We start from the raw sequence: 6,452 nt of genomic DNA on the forward strand, positions 1-6,452 counted from the left end.
TTCTTTCCTTGTCCCATAGTCCCACCTGTGCACTACACAGCTAGAGGCAGAGGTACTCTTCCCAGAGGTCCTCAACACCTAGGGGCTGGGAAGGAAGGCCCTTGAAGATGAGAGGCAGCACCATCACAAAGGTGGAGGAATCCTGTTGGCTAACAGTGCCCTGCGCGCAAAGGGTACAGGGATGGAGATTTTGAAGGCAGCACAGAACACCATAGCAGGGGCTAGGAATGCTTAAGAAAAGAAGGGCAGCATTGGGCCAGGAAACTAGGGATAAAGAGCTAGGACTGAGGGACAGACCTTGAAAGGGGAACTAAATGCAGAGGCTAACCCCTTCATGATTTCCCCAGGACAGGGCCTATGATGAAGTGACAATGTGATGTCACCTTTTGCTTCAACCCCCATAGATACCTACATTCTCTTCAGGTCTCTTGAACCTGAATCAGTTTTGCACAGTATTTAGGAACTATTTAAAATTATTGAAATTTTATTTTTAATAAAAGGGTGCTAGGTGGGAAACACTGTAAATTATCGTTTTTTAAAAAAAGAATGAAATTATAGGACCTACATCTGCAGTCCCCAACCCCTGGGCCACAGACCAGTACTGGTTCAGTGGCCTAGTAGGAACGGGGCTGCACAGCAGGAAGTGAGTGGTGGATGAGCCCACAAAGCTTCATCTGTATTTACAGCTGTTCTCCATTGATCACCAAACCCCCAGTCCATGGAAAAATTGTCTTCCATGAAACCAGTCCCTGGTGCCAAAAAGGTTGGGGACCACTGAGCTACATGACCAAATATCTCAATGTTTCTAAATTTCCAGATATTAAGGCATTGTGAGATCCCAACTACTTGATAATTGGCCACTTACCTATTTATACAGATGTTTTGGCCTCATTTTTTAAATGCTTTCTTCTGATCAAATCTTAAATTTTAGAAAAATCATCTTCTTGGTATTTTAGTTTCTTTTGTAAGGATTTTGTGAGCTATTTATAGTGTCTTTCATCTCTCATTCAATACTTATTGAACCCACTTCTTTATTGTTGCTAACTTCCTAATTTGTCTTCTCTAGTACTTTTAGCATTGTCTCAAAATCGTGGGCTGCCTTCTCAACAATTCTCAAAATTTCTAGGATTCCTGATAATAGAGGCCACATCTATATGAATGTGTATATATGTGTAAATGTGTACCTCCTGCTTCACTTCCTGCAAAAACATCTTTATGCCAGGAAGAGATGGAGAGATCAGAAATTTCTAAGTGAGCTTAGCCTGTACTCATGTGGTTCCTTCATTAGTAGTTTGCACGCAACACTTTTGATGTGGCTTAGTGATGGAAGAAAACATACAATGCTCTGTATGTGGTTAGTACAAGAGGCTTCATTAAAACTCACTTTTAGTTATTGAAATAGAGCAGTTAAAATTAATTTACATGTTTGTACCAAATTTGTTTATACTTTTCAACTGACCCTCATGGATTTCCTGGTCTATTCTTCATGAATTGAAAGTTGCAAGCAGTATTGTGCACTTGGTGCTGTCCTTGTGCTTTTATCTATTCTCCTCCACTCATTCTGATTCATATGCTGCATGTCAGAATAAGAAGAGAAGAACAAAGAAGAGCTGGAGGTACATAAAGAAGGAGAGAGAATGAGAGTAGTTATGGGCATGTAGGATGTCATGACATTATTCAGGTACCTATCTCCTTCAAAATGATCTCCATTTATTACATTACACTCATGGGGTACATCTTGTCAAAACCTAAAGAGTGAACTTCCCCTGGGCCAACCAGCTGGAGTTACACCTGCTTATATCAGGAAGAGGCAGTAAAGAGCTATTATGGTGGGGAATCCCAGTAGAAGGAAGCTGGAGAAGTTTACACATTCCCAGTAAGGCTGGAGGTAAGCCAGAGTTCTTCTCAGACCAGAACCAGACAACTGAAGGGGAAAACTTGATGACCATGAAATGACAGGTAACACCAAGGTACATGAAAGTCACAAATCGTGAGGGGTCAGGACTAAGGACTATGGTAAAGAAAGGAAATTGTTCTTATCACACATACGTGGAGGTGACAGGGAAGATGGACAGACTATACAGGTATTTGCAAGGACCTCTTCTCTTGCTTTGTGCATCTCTCTGGACCTGGGAACTCCACACTGACCTAAAGTCAGGAAATATATGTATGGATATAAGGACCCATCAAAGAAGAGACTATTTCTCTACCTTCAGAGGGGGAACTTCTGTTTCTATTTAAATTGATGTGATTATTTAGAATACTCTGTTTATAAGGTACATCTTAAATATTTTTAGAGTTGGCATTTCAATGTCCTAAACTTGCTTTACATATGTTTCTTTCAAGAGGCTTGTCACAGTGAAAGTGCCTGGCAACAAATCTAAAGTAAGACCACGAAGACAGTAAAAAGGAAACATGAGATAATATTATTTACAGTCCTGGTTTTGAAAAATTTGTGTTCACATAAATATTTTGCACTGCAAGAGAAGCCACAGGATCTGAACTTTCCACAAAAAATTCTGTGTGGTATTAGTCTTGGATCACATTTTGAGAGTAATGCTTCCATTCAAGGATGATTAGATGTTGCCAATCTTCCAAGTTTTTAAAACATTTCTTTAAATCTGTATCACAATGACAGGAACTGTTGTAGATACCAAGCAGGGCTTATGGGAATGCTATTAGAGCACAAAGATTTGGCTTGAAGTTCTTCTGTTTTGATCCAATATACTTTGTGAATGACTATCTGCTGCTGCTTACCAGTAGTTTAGTAATTGAGGTCTACACAAAAACAAAGAAAAACCCATTGTAACTACAGCCGCAGTAAATATCAAAGATGCACATTAGATGGGGATGTTAAAGGTAGATTAAAATAAACTTGTAAATATGAATAAACTGAACTCCCATTTAGAAATAATGTTGAAACATGCTGTCTTTCAAAGGAAGTAGTTTTGGACATAGCTCTACAAATGCAAGTTGAAATGGAGAAGTCAAAGAAATATATTGCTAGCATAACAAAAAGAAAGCAAATACATTTAATAAATAATAATAATCAGACACTAAATATTAAACTGTCACTTAAAAATTTTTGTTTCTTTCAGAGACAGTGTCTTGCTCTGTCACCCAGGCTGAAGTACACTGGCATGATCATAGCTCACTATAACCTTGAATTCCTGGGCTCAAGAGAGCCTTTCTCAGCTTCCCTGGCTCAACCACACCTGGCTAATTTTTTTTTTTTATTTTTTGTAGAGACAGGGTCTCACTATGTTGCCCAGGCTGGTCTTGAACTCCTCGACTCAAGCTGTTCTCCCACCTCGGCCTACTAAAGCGCTGGTGATTACGGGCCTGAGCCACCACGCTGGGCCCTAAACTCTCACTTTTACATGCATATATTAACAAAACACAAATTTTCCAACACAGTGATTTGACCACAGTGTGAAAACACTGTGAAAGAAGACTCAGAAAAATACAAAGTAAAGTTTCCTCCTTGACTTTAGGTACAAAGAATGTTGTTAAATCAGAAGAAAAAATATCTTTCCTTAAATTTCACATACAGAGAAAGCAGAAGATTTGGACATTCAATGAAAAATTAAATTTTTCATTTGAATTTTAATAGATTTTAAAATAAAGCATGCTTAGAAATAAAAGCAGGAATGTCATTTTAAAAATAGAGGTGGTAATAGTACCCACTTCCTCAGGTTATTCACCTAAATAAAGTCCTTATCTGATGAGGTTGCTCAGCACGTTTGTTTCCTCTCTTCAAAGAGAATCACCAAAATGTAACTATGAATATTCCTCTGGATCACTTAGCACAAAACAAATTGAGGTGGGAATTTAAGTGTTATTTACTCTTAGATCAAAACAGCTCTTTAGAGGGAAGCAGTGAACTACAGTAGAGGTAGAGAAATCTTTAGAGAATTGCCCTCTCCCTGCACCCCAACTATCTTTGCACAATGATACTATTGGACCTGCCAATAGTGACTAACACCCTGCTCACTATTTTATAACTCTGGTGTCTGTAATTAATAAAGACAAATATTTAAGTTCAGTTAAGGAAATTCTTTTTTTTAAAATAGAAATATAACACAATTTGGGTAAAAAAAAAAAACAATAACAACAAAAGAAAGACAACTCAAGGGCCCCTCATGGGAGACTGACGGTGTGATGGGAAAACTCATGCTGTCTATAATCGTATAATCTGGATTGAATTCCAGCTACACACATAAACATTGTGTGCCTTGAAGACTATATTTCTTTGACTGTGAAATGAAGATGACACCTGCTGTGAGATTAAAAATGGTGAGTATAGATAGCAGAGTGGCACAGTGGAAGTGGGCTGGGTCCATAAAAATGGTGAGCGTAGTAGACTCAGCCTACTGCTTGGGTCAGAGTAGTCATTCATTCATTCATTCAACAAATGTTTAATGAGTTTTTACACTATGTCTGGAAACGTGATGGACACTGGAAATACAACAATGAAAAAACAGACATGATTTCTGTTTTCATGGAGTTTAATAATATGGCAGATTAATGATGCAAATAATAATTTAATAAATATGTAAAAGTTAATTATGACTAAAAGTTCTCTTTTTCTTCTCATTTGTAATAGAAAGAACACTTGTTCTTTCTACTTCCACTTACAAAAATTAAGTGAAATAATGGATGTGAATCTACTTTGTAAAGTCTAAAGCTCTCTACAAATATTTATTGCTATATTTGTAACAAAAATTTGTCAAGCACATGCTCTTTGTAAGACCCTAGTGAAAGTAGAAAGATTAAATAGAAGCAGGCTCTGCCTGCCCTCATTGGGGGAAGGTAGGACAAGTGGGCACTGTGAGCTATAATTCCAGGCAGAGAGAACTAATAGGTGTTTTGAGACACGGATAGGGAAAGGGATTGAATATTTGGAGGAGACAGAGATAGGCTCAGTTGGAAGGGCTCGGCAAAGATTTTATGGCACAGATACATTTGAACTGGGTCTAAACAATTAGGATGCACTTGAACTTGAGGAGATCAGGAAACAGAATAAGTAAAAACACAGAAGTGTGTGAACAAGGGGCAACAAAAACCCCCAGTATGTAGCGAATTTGGTTAGATTGAAAGAGGCATTAGTGGCAGTAGTCAGCAACAAGGGTTTGGACAAGTAGTTTGAGATCAAGACAGAGAGAGCCTTTGAGCTAAAGATTTTTCAACAGCTGCAAGCCACTGGAGGAAATTGGGCAAGATAATAACACAACTGAAGCTGTGAGTCAGGAAGAGTAATCTACAACTGCGTGTAGGATGGATTGTTATGACTATTGATATAACTTTGCTGAAGAGTTTGGAGAGAGAAACTTTAACTTTGTATTTTGGCCCTCTTGAAATCCAGGGACCAGAAACTCTCATAAACATTTGTATTTGGTGGTACTGAGACATGTAGCAAATAAACTTTGTTCTTTGAATAATATGGAACTCATAAAATGGGGCCGAAGAGCATATTTCTTTGGAGAAAATAAAGCATTCTCTGTCACTACATATGCCTTAGCACAGGTCATATTCTCTGTAATCTCAGATCACAGAAATAGGGAAGAAAGACACCAGGAGATATAAACAGTTGCTGTAAAAACTAGGCTGCTATGACTCAGCATCCTAAAAGGTGCATTCCAGACATCTGCCTCCTTCACACCCACTCAGGGCTATGACTTTAGCATTCAGTAATGGCTGACCAGAGCATCTTTGTGAACATCCCTCCCTGCTCCTGGAGCTCCCATGGGCTGCAGAACAGAACAAGCTGACCCTGACCTTCTCCCCTCCCATGACCCCTCAGAGCTGAAACAGCTGTGGGAGTTGAGTGGCAGCTGGTCAGCCAATCAACAAGCAGCTGGCAGATGACAGGCTCCATTTGTGACTTTACAGAGATGGCGGAGGAAGCCAAGTTACCCTGTCCAGCTGTGATCAGAGCCTTTCCACTGAAGGAGAATAACAGATGTTTATTTAAAAAACAAACAACCAAACTCCAAACCCAAAACATAATTTTACTATAAAAATACATGCCAGTGAATATTTGGAGGATAAGAACAGTTTTTGCCAGCCCTCACAGGGCGTCTGGATGACAAACACAGAGAGAAGGGTCTACATATTTCTAACCTCCATCACATTTCTATGATGAACTCCAGAAAGTATGAGACTCTGTCTTGGTTATTTCCCACAGAGCAGCTCTCAGGGCTTGTGCTGGGTTTGTTTGGAGCCCGGGGCAAACATGAGAATGGGCTACCTATTCCCAAGGCAAGGAGAACTAATTAAGTAGGAGCAAGATGGGTAGCTGAAGACTTTGTCCTATGACCTCATGTAAAAGTCATTGCATTAAATAAACACATCTGGCATGAATTTACCAACATAGAGGGAAATGACACTAAGCCAACCAGATAAGCTTTTAAAGTATTCAAAGTCCAGGATTTTTAAAAATTCTCTTCATC

The sequence above is a fragment of the Lemur catta genome, chromosome 1 (genome assembly GCF_020740605.2).
Source record: "Lemur catta isolate mLemCat1 chromosome 1, mLemCat1.pri, whole genome shotgun sequence".
Lineage (NCBI taxonomy): Eukaryota > Metazoa > Chordata > Mammalia > Primates > Lemuridae > Lemur > Lemur catta.